Source organism: Balaenoptera ricei, chromosome 3, assembly GCF_028023285.1.
Source record: "Balaenoptera ricei isolate mBalRic1 chromosome 3, mBalRic1.hap2, whole genome shotgun sequence".
Lineage (NCBI taxonomy): Eukaryota > Metazoa > Chordata > Mammalia > Artiodactyla > Balaenopteridae > Balaenoptera > Balaenoptera ricei.
Window position 1 is genome coordinate 98,101,688 of NC_082641.1, and position 20,029 is coordinate 98,121,716.

The window sequence follows — 20,029 nt, forward strand, 5'->3', positions numbered from 1 at the left end:
CCAAAGACCAAACACACAAAAATATCCCCAAAGAGGAAATAAGGCTTACAGGCTTGACCCAATAGCAATACCCCAGTGACCAAAAGAGGAGCAAGAAGGTTAGATTTGCTGTGCATGGAACTGAGTGGCAAGTGAATACTGAATAAGCTTTTTATCCTCAAAACTCCTTGAGACGTAAGAAGTCTGACTAGTGTACCAGGAGGAGAGAGACCTGCTCGCCACTTCCTCATGGCCCTGTGTGGGAAGGGTTCTGCCCATCTGAGTGCAGCCAGGGCAGGACAGGAAGCAGCCAGGAGGCACGGCCCCCCCGACTGGCAGCAGCGGCATGACCACAGCAGTCAGGTTCCCCAAGGACCCTGCAACAAGCATTTGCAGAGCAGCGGAGGGCACTCACTTTGCAGGTAAACGGATACGGCATCCTTGGCTAAACAGCATCACCTCCATCGTCAGTGCTGGACAACCATGGAAGGGATGAGCAGGGCTCCCCAGAGAGCAGAGGCCATGGAGGAGGATTGGTTATACATTCACGCTACGTAGAGAAACATGTGAGAAAGAATCATAGAAATAAACACAGAAAACTTTGTGTGGGACTAGAGTTCCCAGATAAAAGATAAAGATAAGGAGCAGAACAATAGTACTTATTACTATTCATATGATGCCCATTTTTCTTCAGAATGATATGTGGTTTGGGGGACTTCCCTGGTGGCACAGTGGTTAAGAATCCGCCTGCCAATGTAGGAGACACGGGTTTGATCCCTGGTCCGGGAAGAGTTCACATGTCACGGAACAACTAAGCCCATGTGCCGCAACTACGGAGCCTGGGCTCTAGAGCCCGCGAGCCACAACTACTGAGCCCATGTGCCTAGAGCCCGTGCTCCACAAGAGAAGCCACTGAAATGAGAAGCACGTGCACCGCAACAAAGAGCAGCCTTCACTCATCGCAACTAGAGAAAGCCCGTGCACAGCAATGAAGACCTAATGCAACCAAAAATAAATAAATAAATAAAAATAAAAGCATGAGAAAAGACTAGAAATTTAAAAAGAAAGAAAATGGCCAGAGTCACAGACTTCAGCAGTGACAGCACACATTTCTAAGAGTCCAGGGGTCAGATGCACCTCAATGCACACCAGGCCAATGAGAACAGAGAAGATCCAGAGGAGGCCTGGCAGAAAATGAGGCCCTCTGCCCCGACACCGCAAGATAACATAGGGCCCTCCTCCTACATGAGGCAAGATGCCATATCAGAAAGGAGCTAGAGAGAAAAGCTGAAAACCAAGCATTTACCTGAAAGAGAATGCCGGGCAAAAGAGCTTATTAAGGAGTCAGAGAATTATTTTGCAACTTCAGAATTCTCCTTTCCTACCAACCCCCCCCCACACACACTATATAGAAACCTAAGAGATAAGGCTCACAAAGAAATTATATCAAGTTCAGAAAAGACCAAGTTCCATTTTATTTTCACATCCCAGTTAACCCCATATATTTCTATGCTAGGAGTCCCTCAAAATATTTCAATATTTTAAAACTTGTCTTAAGTAATAGAGTTTATGAGAGAAAATGCAGTTGATATGGAGGGAGAGAAAGTTCATAAGACAAATGGATGAAGACTGGTTTGGAAATTCCCTGTTTGATTTGAGGATGGCCAATGGGCTTGGTAGGAAATTGAAGGTGAGGGCACGCAGAACACTGGAGAGAGCCCAACCCTGAGCTGGCTGAACACAGTGCAGCATGTCAAGGAGAGGACAAATGATTAGGAGTGAAGAATACAGTGGGACAGCAGGAGGCGTCAGCATTAATTAGGACAAATCTGTAACTGATGGAGATATCGGCATTTTCAAAATGTGCTTCCAATGTTTGATGGATCTACACCTCTACCTTCAAACGACAGTGAGAAAAATGGTGAGGCATTTTTTCCATACACCCACCGCATGCTAAGCTTTAAAATTCAGCATTATTTCAGATTCATATTTTATTGATTCCTGTGGAGTTTGAGGTACATGAATTGTCTAAAAGACAGAATCATGACAGAAAGATCATACTGATTCTAACTCATTACAGGTACTGTATGGAGCTATTTACAATAAAGAAGGTGCATATTTCCAGTCAGAGCCTGGAATTTTGTTAATGCAATTTTTCACAATAGTACACTGGCTTGGACGTAGGACAGAGTAGAATTACAAAGAGTTTGTCTCTGTAGGGGCACACAGAGATCTGGAAGAGCTCTCCAAAATATCTCCTAAAAATATGCCTAAGCCCCAAAGGTCACACTATTGTCTATATTATTCTTAAATATTGATGTTCTTGAATTTTCTAGTTTAAATCTATGCTGGTCCTTTCCTTGTTGAGGACAAATTCTGAGTACCCCCAATAAAGTAGGGAATAGGTCCCTGGAAAGGTGTTTGCATGAGGAGCTCCCAAAGGGAGAGTGAGTCAGGCAAACACCACTGGACCAGAGACACACTTCAATCATGGCAGAAGACTGAGGACATCGGGGGTCACTTGGGTTTGCCCTTCACACCAAGGAGGAAGGAAGTAGAAATAAAAGTTAAAGATCTGTCTTGCTAAAGACTGTTAAATCAGAACTCATTAGAAACCATCTAATTGGAATAACAGTTACACAAAAGAGAGCAAAGCATTCTCCTTGACACAGGACCTGGAATCATTGGAAATCTGGAAGAGACAGAGCATGCGTGGCCCCTCAAAGTCTCCAATGCTTCAGCAGAAGCAGGACACCATGGGCCCCAGCAGAAGTGGCAGGGATGTGCCATTGTCTATCAGGCTGTCATCAGTGCCTGATAGAGGTGGCCGCAGTCAGGGGAACAAGAGCTATCCAACAGAGAGGGCATCAGTGTCCAGCAAAGGCATCAGGACCAGAGGACATCATATGACCACTGTCTGGCCTTGATCATGAACACAACCGAAACATCTCAGGGACTTCCAGATATGATTACTTGGGGGAGAGAAATGAACTTTGCAGCAGACAGATCTCCTGAATTGGCAGACAGACACAAAAGACACACAGCACAGGTTATTACTGTTAACATCACCCCGAATATAAGATTAGGTAAGTGTAGCTGGAGAACACAAATTACACAGATGTCCAAGGTAAGTTTCCACAATCATCCTCAGAGTTCCAGGAATTCATAACCTGGGCCCCAGGACCCCGAAAAAGTCCAGAGAAGTATTTAGGGAATAAATACTTTCAAAATGTTAATAAATAAAACCACAAGTTTGCAAAATTCTATGTATGTATCTTTATGGATAATTTTTTTGGTGAAAATGTTCATAATTTTTATCTGATTCTCAGAGGGCTATGTGACACTCCCAAATTTAAGAACCTGAAATCTTTCTTGCTGCATCTCATTTCTCAGGATGCAGTGGAGATGGGAAAGGCCTCTTTTCTGTCCACCCTGGGAGCTTTAGAGTTGCTTTCAAAACTCTATGATCAAGGGTATCTTTGATTTTCATCATCTTTGCCCCTGCAATGTCAGAAACTCCCATCCAAGTGATGAAGTCATGCTTTCTCTCCTCCATCCTGCAGACTTGTAGCACACAACTCTGAACTGGGTTGACTCTACTCAAAAGAATCTCAACAGATCCCAGATGACAATGAAAGCAAGTTACAAAATTATAGCCCATTTTCACATCATTTATAAACCTTTCATAACAATTTTCCCCCCCACTGAAAATGGTGGAAGTCAGAGTTGAGTGAAGACTATAAAATCAGGCTCTGTGTATTTAGCAACAAGCACTATCTGGGTAGAAAGATAAGATATTGGACCCGCTCTGGTGGGCATTCTTTATGGGCAAGGAGACAAAATGTAATTTTTTAGTTTTATGGTCACAGCAGCTTCAGGTGATAGCAGAGAAGAATCCCATTTTCTTGTTGAGATCTGTAGGTATTTTATATGTGACTTGGAACTAAAAAGGAAAGAAAAAAAGTATAAGGGCATGGCTAAACATCAAATGATTAATAGACATTTTTTCTTCTCTTTTTAGTGACTGCATTCCAGCACTGTTTAGCTGGGGTATTATAGTGATAAATCCAATCAAAAAAAAAAAAAAATTTACCAGTATATAACCTTAGTCCAGCACCACTGACCTTGTAGGTAATTCAGTTTTGTGAGATAATTGCCAGGAGAACAAACTATAAATACAGGCTGTTACTACTGTAAGCAAAATCCACTGCAAAAGCAGTTAGTTCTGAGATAAATTGCCTATGGAATCTACCAGATCCCCAAGGTCTTTCCATTGTGTTCTCTAGTCAAGATTCTAACATGAGCATTAAATTAAAAATTCTAGTTTCCAGGGACTTCTCTCCTAAGAACTTTAAACAGTGTCTTACAAATATATTTCACTACGCACATTAAAACCTAAAATAGAATTGGTCACTTCAAAAATTATTTCCCTGTGATCTATGTTATTGAGATAATACAGCAAATTTTGGTGACACGTAAGGACATATTTACACCAAAAAGGGGATTTTCAAAGGACATTTCTTCTGACAAATTTGTCTTTTAGTGACAGTAATTACTTACTCTGGAGACACTTAACCACTAATGGTGGGATAATCTCAAGATACAACTGCACATTTTTAGAAATTTAAGCCAAAATTAATCAATCTATCTAATTTCGACTAAAGAGAGAAGAAATATTCTCTGAAGACCACACTTTCTTATGAGGCTATAAGTTTAAGGTGGCAGTATAATTAGAAAGAAATTTATTAAAGGGCTGGAAATTACCCCCAAATTAAAACATTTACAGCCTAAAGCTGTAATTAGGGCAAAGGTAAAGGCATGAGGTTCACAAAGAAATCCTGGCTGCTTCTGACTGCTCCTTGGATGCCATCTTTGCTAATTCATTATCTTGTTTCCATGGTTAATTATGGGGAGTCCCCAAGGTGTGATAATTACTCTTTCGCTTTTTCCTTTTCCTCTATTTCATTCATTAACCTACATGTTTTGAACAATTCACATAGAGATTGCACTAACGTTGATAGATGCCCCTGAATGCTAAGCCCTGTGCTAGGCACTTTTGGAGTTAACTGCAAACCTATGTGAAACGCCCAATTCCCCTGATTATTCCTTTCCACCAAACAGTTCCATGTGACTTTCTTAGCTCTAAAAGTAGGAAGACAATGGGGAGTCAAGAGGCAGGGATCTACTGATGAGATATGTGACCCTGGGCAAGTCACTAGATCTCTCCCAGTCTCAGTAAAATAAAGATGTTGAACTAGATCAGAAGTTGCAAAACTGATCCATTGGGCAAATCCAGTCTTCAGATATATTTGCTTGACCTGCACAATTATTTTTAAATCTGGAAGGTTATATAAAAGTCTGGATTTCTATCTTCTCCTGAAAAAGTAGAAGACCTAAGCCTGATTTCTTTGATGGCAATGATTGGCTGCAGCCAAGCAGCAGCTGCCCCTTTAGAATATTCCCTACAATTTCCAACATTACCTGTTGTGTTACAAGTGTTCCCCTTCACTCATTTACTTTATATGACTTGCCTTTCAACCAGATGGCCAACCTCAACACTAAAATGCGCTGGTTTTACTTCTAAATACTACCCATTGTTTACTTTATTTTAGGCTTTCTCCCCACCCTTGTCCAGTACCACAAGCATACAACTGAAATCTACCTCAATTTTTTCAGTGTTCAATTCATATATTTTACTGTGGGCTACTCATCCCTTCCTAACTTCTGTTTGACCATTTTTGTCATATTTAACCCCCAAACCTTAAAATATTTTTACATCCTTCTCTACTTTACTCATAACCAAATGTTATAAACCCCTTCTCAGAAATTACAATTTCCATCCTCTTATACCCAAGTCATTACCCTCAAGGCCAATATTCTTACTAAGACTCTTACCAATTCATACATTGAAAATAAGAAGAACCAAATTCCTTGCAGGTCTGTAAAACTTCTAATAACTTTGTGTATCTCCTAAAAAGCAACCATAGATTTCAAGGATTTTTTCAGCAGAGTACAAGCTGCTATCCAAGAGCCATTCCCTCCTCCTTCCTTACTTACAAGACCAGATTTTATGTGGGATGGAAATGCAACCAGTTAAAAGACTACATTTCCCAGACAATGTTACAGCAAGGTACGTCCATGTGACCAAGCTCTGGCCAATGAGATAAACAGAAATCCTGTATGGGAATTCTGGGAAAACTGCTTAAAGGAAACCAACTTCACTGGAAGAAAAGTTTCCCCTTTTGCCTCTTTTCCTTCTTCCCAACTACAAAACACATTTGATGACTAGAGCTTCAGAAGCCATTTTGGACCAAGAGGTAATACTTTTGAGAATGAAAGCCATGACCTCAGATGGTAAGAGATGAATGATAGGAGCCTGGATCCCTGATGACCACAAAGCACCAGACTAGTGTTTAAAGTGTCACGTTAACATACTAACATACTGATGTTTCATAAACTTTTTTTTGTTTAATATTTTTAAGTCTAATATTTCCTATTAACAACTGAATCTAATTCTAACTAACAAACTATCTTCTCCAGCTGGCTCATTTTCCTAGTAATCCCTTACATTTTCTCTGCTTAAATCATGATCTCTCTTTTTTTCAAAACTGTTCATATTTAAGCTCTTCTATGAAGACTTTCCAAATTAAAAGCATCAAGCTCTTGTCGCTCCCCCTTATCTCCAGAAGCCTCTCTGCCCCTCATATTGCAAGCTTCTTTCCTAGCTACTTTCTTAGCACTGAGCTGAAATGTTTTACACAATGGATCAAGATCAAAAAGCAGAGGGGAGAACCTCAGTAGAAGGGCAGAGAAGCAGAGCTGGAAGCAATCAAGGAAAGAGAGGGCCAAGAATGGAGAAAACTTCAGGTGTTTCTCAATTTGCTGTGGAGCAGTTATGTTTGATTTGGTTTGGTTTTGACCCACGAGGCATCTGTATCCCCTTAGCACAGAATGAACCATAAAAAAAAGAAGGGTTTGGGGAAAGCTCCAATTAAAAAGGTACAATTAGGGTTAAAAGAGGTACTGGATACCACAAGGAGTAGAATGGGAACTTTTACCACAGGGCATTGTTAGTATTGCTAAAAGGCTTAAGTTGGCCTTTATTTTGAAACACAGATTGGGCTTCAACATAATACCCAGAACCAACCTCCATTCTCACACAGTCCATGGTCTATAGGAGAAGGTCCCTAGGACTGTTACTGATTTCAAAATGTGTTGTTTGAACCTCGCTTCTCAGGTCATCTTTAATTTCTCAGAAAACCACAAGATGCATGGTAGTGAGAACCATGGGCTGTTTTGCCTCTAACTACTCCTTTTCTTTCCCTGCCATTCTGATCCCATTATAGTAAAATCTATTACAGAAATCTCTTTCATCATCTCTTCCCTTTATGAGCAGTTATCTTGTTACTTGCCAGCCAAGTAGAATGTCAGAAAGGTCACGATCAAAGAAAGTAAAATGATATAACAATATCCACGATAGAGAAAGAAAAACTAATGAGCCACTGACCTTAATATATTTGTGTACCCAGTGGTCAGTTATGTGAAATTCCTTGAAGCCTCTCCACTTTGAGTTATTGAAGAGGTAATCTATTTATTGAGTCATTAAGCTTTCCTAAAATACTCAAGGGGAAAAACACAGTTATTATATCTTGGAATTTCATCCAGACTATAAAAGAGCATCAGAATTGAATATGAAATATCAAGATGTCCCAACAGGGTGTAAACCCAGCATAGAAAGTATGAAGGTGGGTGAAGATGATCAAAGACCCAGACCACAGGTGATATCAAGAAGCCTGTCAGCAAGTAGCCAAGCCCAAGCATTAGACTGAAATGCTCAGTTACTTTTTTTTTAAATTCAAGATACCGAAAATCCAAGACAAGCTTGTTAAAGCAAAGTAGAGAATAAACTGACTCAGAGTTGGGTTAAGACACAGATTCTTGAGATACCTATATATAATGGAATCACGTTGCTACACACCAGAAACTAACACAACATTGTAAACCAACTATACTTCAATTAAAAAAAATAATAAAGACATGGATTCTTGGAAGGATTCAAATGACGTCACAAGATGGTCTGCTTCTGTCACCTCTACTTAGCTCTCCTCTCCTCTGTGTATTAGCTTCATTGTTTAACACAATCACCATCAATGGCCCATAAATGATTGCTAAAGCTCCATACTATACAGTTCCTTAGACCTTAGCTTGCAAAAACTAAAGCCTGTGTTTATTGATAGAGTCTACAAAACAGCTCTCGTTCTCACTCTGATGGAACCTGCTTGAGTCACATGCCTAGCCTTGAACCCATGTCACAGGCTAGTGAAACATGAATGACTTAAAACTGGGTCATGTATTCCATCTCTGCAACTGGGGAAGGCATGGCCCCTGAAGAAATTTGGGATGTGGTTACCAAAGGAGGCATAATGGATAAACGATAGCCATAAATAAACACCCACTACACAAGTATATTGGACCCTGATTCTGGAAGCATACGTATATAATAAACAAAGATAGGGGTACCAAGAAAAGCAGGAAAGAAAAATCATTTTATCAAAATTGTTAACAAGTTGGAATCCTAGTTATCACAATAGGCGTACAGGTCAGTAGCAGAGTAACAGCAAGAAGAAATCTGGGTAAAACTCTGTAATTCTCACATGCTAAGGTCAAGATTTGTGTTAGATTCTGGTCAAGAGTATGGTTGTGTCACATCATCTATGGCAAGAGAAGCACCTCAGAGGCAGGGCCTGACATTCTTCTGCTGAAGAATGAAGCGGACTTGAGCTGGGTCCAGAGGAAGAAAGATTAGCTTCATCTAGTTTACTTAAACCTGTGGTCTTTTCATTTCCTTGGCTATGATGAGGATAAGAAGAAAGTGCCCAGCTGCTCAGTTGTCATGACCCATGGAACAGCCCTTCTGAAGAAATCAATGGTTGCATCTAAGGTCTTGAAATTGTCAAAAACTATGCAAACTTGGCCCAAACCGCAAAATAGTGACTAAAGAAATTAGGCCAAGTGGTTAGGAGAGCAACTGAATGCCTCAGTTTGGATTCTGAACTTGTTTCTTACCTCAACCGCTATCAAAATATGCAATTCAAAAGCTTCAGAGAAAAGGGCACTCAGTGAAAGGCCTTTTGTGTCAGCTGGGGGCTGCCTAAGAGCTGATGACAGCCTGACGCCCCTCCTGGAGAGTATCATGACAGGTCTGGACACTTGAACTCATCAGCTGCCAGAGGTGAGGTTCCGAGCAGCTATTGCCAGGCGTGGACAAAATGGAGATTCATGTGAGCAGGCAGCTTGCAAAACCCCAAGAGCAGCAACGGAACGGGCAAAGAAAGGGGGGTGTTGTGTACTGATCCTGATTGCCACACAAAGCTCAAGTCTAGCATAAGCAAGTGCATGCCTACTTCCAGTGCCACTTGAAAGAGAACTTGTTTTCCAGGGCTCTTCCTAACTGTACTTCTGTCCTTGCTGGACCAGACTCTCCCATTCTCCCTCCATCAAGCCACGTCCTCATTCCTACAGGTCACTGCTGACTGCACTTCTCCTGCAGTTCTACATGGAAGGTCTGAATTCCATTCTAACAAGCGAATTTTTAATTTAATATTCCCATTCTATCTAGATTTGGTTATGTATCCCTAGATTGGTTTGAAAAATAGAGTAGTCTTATTCTAAACCTGAACATATGCCATGGTAGAATGCTCCAGTATTCCTTGTCCAAATATTCACTTCCTGTCAAGCTTAACATTGGATTCTATTCCCAAAATTCCTTTTCCAATTCAAATCATTTAGTATGTACATTGATTAAAACATTAAAGTATGTATTGACATTTAATTTGAATCTGTGTGTTACACCACCAAATAAGTAACATATCCATTCAAGACAGAAAGAAAAAATTAAATAATTTTTGCACCTGCATAACAACTGGAGAGGTGCCAGAAGCTTTCCTCACTCCTCACCTGAGACTATATATATGACTACTGTCTGCATTTTCTTCCTTATTCTGAGCTCTAGAATTAGTCCCCTTTTCTGACAAGATAACCATCATGAGCTACTCAGGTCAGTACTGAGGGACAAGCGTCAAATCACACTTGCTGTCAGCCTCACCCCAACCGCATTCAAGACAGCAGTATTCTAAGAACCATAAACAGGCTTGACCCCAGATCCCTGGAAGGTTCCTGCCTGCTGAGTCCCAGGTTGATGATAAGCCCTATGCCTTGATTCTGCTAAACTAGAAGTCTTGTCGGTCACTTTCTTCCGCTCCCAAGGACTTGGTTTTCCTACCTGCAACCAGGTCGACTTGATGCTTTCCAAATGCTTCCCTCTGGACATTTCATTATTTTGTTTCCACCTGCCTGTCAACATATTCTTTTTACCTCCTTTAGACCAGCCCGAGGCCTCTAACTTGCTAAGAAATCATTTGTTCCCATTTGCCAATTTCTACATGTTATGGGACATTATGTTCCATCCACTTGGCTAGACCTTTCCTGCTACCCTGAATCTTGGCCAGGGCCTGCCCTCCTTATGGCCATGAATTCTGCCTGCCCTGGCCACTTCAGTACATACAGTTCTGGCTTGTATATAGCATGTACTCAATAATGATATTTGTTTTGTTTTTATATCCTCAAATAATTGAAAATGGGAAAATGGTCATCTTACTGTAAGCCTGGATCTGTACAGTAATTCTAAATAGCTGAAGGCAAGTATTATTTTCCTTTTTAGACCATAACAGAATATATTAGTTTATTTCTTGTCCAAACACTAATTTCCCCATCATACAGATCAGCATTCTCAAGCTTTGCCACTGAAAAAGCCCTTACTTCAGAGAAGAATAAATTCATACTTCATGGGTCAGTTTTGCTTTCCCATAAGCTGTAATGTCTTTGAACTCTAATGTTTTATTTTATTTATTTATTTAGGCCATACCACACAGCTTGCAGGATCTTAGTTCCTCAACCAGGGATTGAACCCTGGCCCCGGCAGTGAAAGCACCAAGTCCTAACCACTGGACCGCCAGGGAATTCCTGAACTCTAATGTTTTAGCTCAAAAATAAATACAAATTTAGCTTCTGCCTCATTATAAATAATACATATATTGCATATAATACATTTCATATATATTCATATTCTACTTTCATATACATCCATATTCTGCCAGAATGTACTCACAGCCTAGTCTGATAATGCATGACCAAGATTAATATTCTTTTCAGAAGAAAATGTTAAGATCTGTTGGACTGAGTATAAATATGATTGAGAAAGTCCACCTCCTTTAGCCTCCTTAAAAATCTACATTATTTTCTCTTTCTCCATGTCCCCTATGAAATAGAACAACTATGCTTCCCTAAGAATGTTGTGACGTTAAAAAGCTTCAATTTTTCCTGGGAATTCCCTGGTGGTCCAATGGTTAGGACTCTTCGCTTCCACTGCAGTGGTCACGGGTTTGATCCCTGGTCGGGGAACTAAGATCCCGCATGCCACTGGGTGTGGCCAAAAAAATAAAATAAAAAGCTTCTATTTTTCCTTTCAAAAGTGAAATAGCAATTCCCAGTTACCTCATATAAGATGAAATACGTGAGATGATTTTTATTTCTAAATTTACTGAAAATACATTAAATCCATACACTAACTTTGCCTATACATTCATATCTATAATTAGCAATATCAATACACACTTTTTTCTACTTTTTTTTATTTTTACTATCTCATCACCTTTCAGAGGAAAAAAAAATTTAAGCATAACATACCTTGAAATAAAAGTTAACATTATTGGCTTAGATTAAGACACTTTTTGGTGCCCATTAATAAAGAAAATTGTATATCAAGAGTGAGGAAAGCTTCTGGCACCTCTCCAGTTGTTATGCAGGTGCAAAAATTATTTAATTTTTTCTTTCTGTCTTGAATGGATATGTTACCTATTTGGTGGCATAACACACAGATTCAAATTAAATGTTAATTGTATATTAAGATCTTCAAATAGATAATATAGTCCAAAAATGTTACTTTGATGAGTCTGATGGACCTTTACACAGAAGACTTAAAACAAGACAAATGCCAATTGGCCTGGGAGCACAGTCCTTTAAAAATGAAAAAGCAGGTTTTACCATCCAGTAAAGTTTCACAAAACAACAGCATTTGTTACAATGTGGTAGAGTGGGAAGAAAGAAGGATAGGAACAGAATGATAGATTTCACAATTCCGGAGATCACAGTCTGGAGGAGTCCTCAGGTCCTTTTTGGCCTCACCATGTCCTCAAGTATTAGACACAACTCCCTTTGCAGGAAACAGGAGAAGAGAGGAATAAAGGCTTCTTTGAAAAGCAGTGATAAAGGGGTCCCTTGAGGATTTCTGAGCTCTTGAAACAATCTTCATGGCAACAGCTTGACTCTGCTTCCTGCTACAGTGAAGGTTGCTGGAATATGAATTAGGGGTGAAGCACTGGGGCTATTTGCAAGTTCATGTTAAAATTTGATTTTCCAAACTCAGGAATACAGTTGATTCAGAATTAAATCAAAACAGTGCTTTAAAGGTGCCCTGCAAAGGACCTCAGTGCATTAAATAAGTACCAACTAGCTTTGCTCTTACAAGTGGTCTCATGGGAGAAAACTTAGAGAAGATTCCATGATTCTCATATTAAAGACACAGAAATGTCTGCAGAAATATGATATCTCACCAATGGTCATAACATCTCACAATGTCATCAAAAGTTATGTATGGAAATTGCTTATCAGGTCAGTATACAGTCATCCATATTATACCACTTAACATTTATTTTTAAATTTTAATAAATCTAGTTAATGCCTTCTTTACTATTATAACATTTCTTTCCCATCCCAAATCATTACATGTTTTTCTTCCATAAAAGTACATACTAATAATTAGTGATGTTGAGCAGCATTGATGTATATACACTACCAGATGTAAAACAGATAGCTAGTGGGAAGCAGCAGCATAGCACAGGGAGATCAGCTCGGTGCTCTGCGATGACCTAGAGGGGTGGGATAGGGAGGATGGGAGGGAGGCTCAAGAAGGAGGGGATATGGGGATATATGCATGCATATGGCTGATTCACTTTGGTGTACAACAGAAACTAACACAGTATTGTGAAGAAATTATACTCCAATAAAGATCTATTAAAAAAAAAAAAAAGTCCATACTCTAAAAGCTAATAAGCAAACCAACAAGCCTGAAAAACATACAAGGTGGGGGGATGTATAAAACAGAATGTTTAAAATAGGCATCTTGTATAAAGTATGTAATGTAGAGATTTACTACCTGTATCTGTCTTAGGGCACTTTTGACGTATGGCTCCATGTTCTCTCATTTCCTAAATTCTCAGTTTCCATCGATTATAACATTACCTTAACAACACCTTTTGGGGGTCAAATACTACATAGTAATCCCTTTATTCTTCAGTATGAAAATGAGTTTGATTTTCTTATTTAGCAAGTTTAAGATTGATGGTATACGTTCAAGTATTAAATCTGCACTTCCCACTTATTTTAATTTGTTGGGTTATTGAAATTCCTTATTGAATTAGTAACTAAAAGTTAACTAGCTTCTCTTGCATGTCACCTGGAAGCTGGTGATAGGAGCATATATACACTGATAGTCCTTCATGACATGAATTGTTCCTATAAGCATTTTCTAGCTTGGAAAAAAAAAAAAGGAAGCTTTATCCCAAAGAGTGGTAATTCCCACTACATAAATTTACTACCTGAGATTTGACAATCATCAGCATCCATGTTCTCATTCAATGCTGCACTGAGATATGATATATTCAAAGCACGACACATGGTGCTACCAGTACCCATAACATAGCTGAGCGACCATGAGATGAACTGACACCTTCTGTGCACAGGCAAGTTCCTACATGCACATGAAACACATCCTAAGTTTCAGTCCTCTTATTGTTAGTTACCTGGTTTCTTTTTCAATTAATCAAATAAAATGTCTCATTTTCAGAAACTAGACCTAAAGGGAACTCATCGAGGCTATATGCAAAGTGACAGTGCTTTGTTAATAGACTGTTACCCATAGATATCCTCTATAGAAGACCTCTTTTTGGGGAGGTGCGGTAACAGAATTTCTAAGATGGCCTCTTAAAAATGCCTCACCCTAGTCCCCAGAAACTGTGACTCTAAGATATCACACACATGAATATGTTTTGTTACATGACAAAAAGGACTTTGCAGGTGGCATTTTAAGGCTTCTAGCCTGTTCATCTTAACATGGGGAGATTACCCTGGACTGTCTGAGTAACCCTATGTAACACATGCATCCTTAAAAGCAGAGAACATGTTCTGGCTGATGGTAGAAGAGAAGGGCAAAGGGGAAGTGTGATAGATTTGAAGCAAGAGAAGGATTCAATGGACCACTGCCGGCTTAAAGATGGAGGGGGCCACAGGGGAAGGAACGCAGGGGGCCCCTGGAACAGAGAGCGGACCTTGACTGACAGCCAGTAAGGAAATGAGGATCTCAGCCGTACAACTGCAAAAACCTGTTTCCGCCAACAATCAGAATGAGCTTGGAAATGGATTCTTCCCCAGAGCTTCCAGGGAAGAGCCCAGCCTGTTTGGCACCTTGATTTTGGCCTTGTGAGAACGGGAACAGAGAACCCGGTAGAACCCACAAAGACTTCTGATCTACAGAACTGTGGAAGTGGCTGTAAATGAGTAAATTTGTGGTAAACTGTTGTGGCAGCAGTAGGAAACTAGTACAGGCAGACTGCATATGGAGACAACCTAGAAGAAATGGACGAATTCTTAGAAAGGTACAATCTCCCAAGACTGAACCAGGAAGAAAGAGGAAATATGAACAGATGAATTATCAGTAATGAAACTGAATCAGTAATTTTAAAACTCCCAAAAAACAAAAGTCCAGGACCAGATGGCTTCACAGGAAAATTCTATCAAACACCTAGAGAAGAGTTAACACCCATACTTCAGAAACTATTCTAAAAAGTTGCAGAGGAAGGAATACTCCCAAATTCATTCTATGAGGCCACCATCACCCTGATACCAAACCCAGACAAAAATAGCACAAAAAAAGAAAATTACAGACCAGTATCACTAATGATCATAGACACAAAAATCCTCAACAAAATACTAGCAAACCAATCCAACAACACATTAAAAGGATCATACACCATGATCAAGTGGAATTTATCCCTGTGATGCAATGATTTTTTCGATATCTACAAATCAATCAGTGTGATACACCACATAAACAAATTGAAGAATAAAAACCATACAATCATCTCAATAGATGCAGAAAAAGCTTTTGATAACTTTCAACATCCAATCATGATAAAAACTCTCCAGAAAGTGGACATAGAGGGAACCTACCTCAACATAATAAAGGCCATATATGACAAACCCACAGCTAACATCATACTCAATGGTGAAAAGCTAAAATCATTTCTTCCAAGATCAAGAGGATGGAGAGTCTTGCCTAGTCACTTTGAAGAGGCAGAGCAGCCCAGGTGACCATGGGGGTGACTGGTGTCCCACCTAGCTCAACTCCCCCCACCAGAGGCAGAGCTAACAATACAACCGCTCGAGCTGTGCTTGCAGGCCTTCAGGGTTTAGCTATCTGTACATATGATTAAGATTTTGTAGCGTTTCACTTTTTCAGAAAGAAGTTCCTGAAGACTTGTTTTTCTAAGTCTGAATTTTTAAGTGGATATTACTGTTAAAAAATAATTGTTCATGGTTCAGAGCTTAAGAGGTCAAAAATCCTGAAGATCACACCAAAAAGACTCTCTCGGCCGTCTTGGAGCCCGTGCAGGCCTACTGGGCGCAGGACTTCTAAACCGACAAATACGTCTGGAAGGCTGTGGTCCAAGGCCATTTTTGCTGGCTGTAAGTGCGGTCCCCGGAACCTGAGGGAACACACAGCTCTTCTTAAAATTGAAGGTGTTTACGCTTGAGATGAAACTGAATTCTATGTAGGCCAGAGGTGTGCTTATGTGCACAAAGCAAAGAACAACACAGTAACTCCTGGTGGAAAATCGAACAAAACCAGAGTAATCTGGGGAAATGTAACTTGCATTCATGGAAACAGTGGCATGGTTCGTGCCAAATTCTGAAGCAACCTTCCTGCTAAGGCCATTGGACACAGAATTCAAGTGATGCTGTACCCTTCAAGGACTTAAACTTACTGAAAAGTCAATAAATAAAAGTATGGATTTGTTCTCTTGTTAAAAAAAGAAAAAAGAAAGATCCACCAAAATGGTTTCATTTAAGGTGATGCTTCTGGTGAACTCAGCCTACATAAAATTGAACATATCATGTGCCATGCCAGGTGTTTTCCTACTTTCTCAATGATTTCTATCAATTTAGTTTACTAGTATCTCCTTCTTTCACCCAATCTCACACCAAAGAACAATATTCCCTGTACCAGAAGGACAGACATTTGTCCTTATTCATCTAGCATAGATTAAATGACACCTGTTAGGTGCCAAGACATTTTATTAGGAACTGAAGATGATCAAAGATGACAAGACAGAATCCCCCCTTTTTAAGGAGATTCGAGATGAAGTACAGAGGACGCAAAACAAGAAAACATTCACTTACTGAGCTGTCACAGATCTTGAGAAGAAACCTAGAAATTGGAACGTGGAAGATAAACAGCTTGCTGAGGTTCACAGTGTCACAGCACATAGAGAGAATGGAAAACTCTGCCAGAGCCTTCATTAGAGATGCTGTGTATTTAATTTTTTTGGTTCACCTTTAAAGCAGACCTCTAGATGTAGAAATGGTAGAGAAGTGTGATGAATAAGCTTAATAAGTGAAAAACACAGGTGAGAAAAATACCAAGTGTTATAATTTCATCTGTACACATCTTAGTCTAATCAAGAGGAAAAATCAATCGGAATTGATTGGATTGGATCTGTGACATTGGATCTGTGTTTTCTTGATACTGTTAGTTCTATAGCTAACCCAGCATCCTAGGAGCTGGGGTTCGCTTTCTTACTTGTGTTATTAATTTATTAGTGTAAATTTACACCTGTCAACACAGATTTACAGCTACCCACCACAAATATGATAGGCTTCAAGGACACACAATTAAGAACTTGAAACACTTAAACTGCTTTAACACTCGTTCATATAATTCAGTTTCACTTATATGGGAATATAAATAGCCAGAGTCCTGCTAGAAAAATTAGTTTGGTAATCATTCTGATTTTTCCTCCTGGCTTTTCTGAAAAAGTTATTTTTAATTCTAAAGTTATTTTCATCTAAGATTCACTGCTTCTAATACCAGCTAATGATGATGGTAATTTTGCCCACATGGGGACACTGCAGAAAGGAGGGCTAAGTTTCACTCCCTGTCTTGGGGAAGTTCAAATACTAAAGGACTGTCATGCTTTGCGGTCATCTCCACTCTGATTCATTATTTTACAGCAAATGCAGCTCTTAGCACTGCAGGCGTAAGAAATGGGGAGTCCGCGTGTTTGGGATTGTACTATAAAGGCCAACAGAGTATGAGATGACCCCTGCCCGCAAGAAGCATTCCAGGCAGTCCACAGAAGAAAGCTAGACTGCCTGTGTCTCCATGACTATCCTCCTACCTCATGGCACCTCACTAATCCAGGTCCTCGTCACCTCCTGCCAGGATAACTGCAATAGTCTCCTAACTGCCCTCCTGTCTACTATTTAAGTACCTTTCAAACAATTCCCCTACCACATACATATACAAAACAAAGTTCTGTGTTGGATTAAACTATACCCCTGCTTAAAATCTTTCAGTGGCATAAGAAACAATGAATAAAATTCAAACTCGGTAAGTATTCAAGAAACTCACGTCCTGGCCCCTGCCCTCCTCTCCCTCTAGCCACTTGTCCGGATGTCCCCCTTGCCCTGCCCTCTCAGTGTGTGATCCAATCATACTGAGCTGTTTACCACTCTGCAGCACACACACCTGGCTGTGGTTCCTGACCCAGTGCCTTCTTGTTGCCTGGGATGTTTTATCCTTTGAGCCTCTCCTCAGTTCCCCTTCCCCTGAACCATGTCATCCTGGTTCCTGACAAATACCTGCTCATCTGAAGAACTAAAGTATCATCTCTCTACAAAATCTTTTCTGTTCCCACCCACCCTTACCCCACCGTCCACAGGTAGAAGAAAGAGACCACTCCATCCTTTGTGTCTCCCTCAGTATCCTCTGTAGACTTCCATCGGACTCCCTATAATGGGTTAGGAAATACCTTTCACTTCATGTCTGTAACTCAGTGCCAAACTGCTATGAGGTGGAGGACACGTCTTCTTTGTGTTTCTAGGAACTGCTTTCAAAGGCATTCAACCATTGCTGGGAGTAGAAAACCCACACATGAGACAATTGCAAATACCAAGCAACAGTATCTAAGGCAGTGCTAAGGAATGTGTACCTTGCTCTAAACACCTTGAAAGTTCTAAGAAGTCATACAGCATGGTAGAAAGAGTTTTACTGTCAGACAGACCTGAATTCACATCCTGGCTGTCCTACCTCCTAGCTATGTGACCGTGGATACGTCAGTTCATTTCCCTTTGCCAAACCAAGATAATAAAACCTATTTCATGGAGTCTTTGTGTAAATATTAGATGAGATAGGTGATGATCCAACACAGGAGTTGCTAAGAAAATATCCATTCTTGTCCCTTTTCTCTGAGAAAGGAGAGTGATTACATGTGCTAAATGACTCAAGTACAACTTCTTCCAGGAAGTGAGATTTAAGCTTGACCTTTAAGCAAGAGGATTTAGACAAGTACATGCTGATAGAAAATGCCATCTGTATTGGGAAACAGCATGAGCAAAGGCAGCTGACCTGCTTAAAACTCTTCCCAGATCCAGCCTTCGGATGCTCTATCATTCCCGCAATTCGGCCCCTCGTAGCAATGTGAGAGTAATTATACATGAACATAATCCAGCTTCAAAACCCAAGAATATTGTAAATTAGAGAGAAGACATAAAATCATCATAATGTATTTAGGAGAGACTCGTTCTTTAGCGGAGGAATGTTTCCAAAAAAAAGATGTTGAAGGGTATTGGGCTGTTCACTCATTTACACAGAAGTAAGCATTATACTAACAAACAACAGAGCTGGCATGGCAACACCAACATTTAAACAAACACAGGGTATGTAATAACTTCCATGTGTAGATGGCTGGAGTGTTAACAAAGCAGTCTAAAGCAATATCATTTACTTTTATGGTTAAGTGTTCAGGAAGCATCTTTTTTTTTTTCTAACATCTGAATGTTTTCATGGCTGAAGGGATGCCAGTATAGCCTGGAAAACATTTTACAGTGATGTGTAAAGTAGTTACATTTTCCAGCAAGGACACTTGCTCAATTATTCTACCTATATTAATAGCTCTCAGTGGCATGTGATGTATAATCGTCTCCATTCAATCACCCTCTTCAGTGGGAAAACAGCAAATGCTACCCAAATGGAAGAGTCCAAGTTTGAAGCTGATTACAAACTCAGGCCTTTGTCCCAACTGTTTCCAGAGTTAGCCTGCTGTCATTGAGAAAGTGTGTTGTCGCTGAAGGCGGGCTGGCCTGCCATCAGTCTCATGTCAGTTCATTTCGTTTCAGGTCTGCAGCTAGATTAGTGTTATCAAAAAACCAAAGCAATTGATTTCTTTCTACCTCTGTTGAGATAAGTTGAACAACCTGTAATTTGGTTTAGAAAAAAAATCTAGATGGTAGGAAAAGGTTTAAAGAAAGGGATAAAGACACGAAAGGCAACTTTCACAGTACCTTGAACATAGGAAGAATATATGAAATTTAAAGAGAATTACAAAGAATGGAAATTAAAAATCCAAAGATAAGAACAAAATGAAAGAATGAAGTGTTGAAGTATTTGTTTTCAATACCATTCATGTTGGGTTTTCTCATGTGTGGGCAAATGCAATAGACTCTGAACTGGGCTCCTTGCCCCCTAAAATCTAATCTACACACAATATCTACCATGATTCTCTTTAAATGTTAAGTCAGATCCTATCACTTCTCTGATCAAAATTCTCTAATGGCTTCTAACTTCACTCAGAACAAAATCTTAAGTCTTCACAGT

General features: G+C 39.9%; 1 pseudogene; it reads left to right on the forward strand.

Moving 5' to 3' along the window:
* Window positions 1–325: 325 nt before the first annotated feature.
* LOC132363373 (large ribosomal subunit protein eL33-like) lies at window positions 326–16,133 on the forward strand (annotated as a pseudogene).
* Window positions 16,134–20,029: the final 3,896 nt, after the last annotated feature.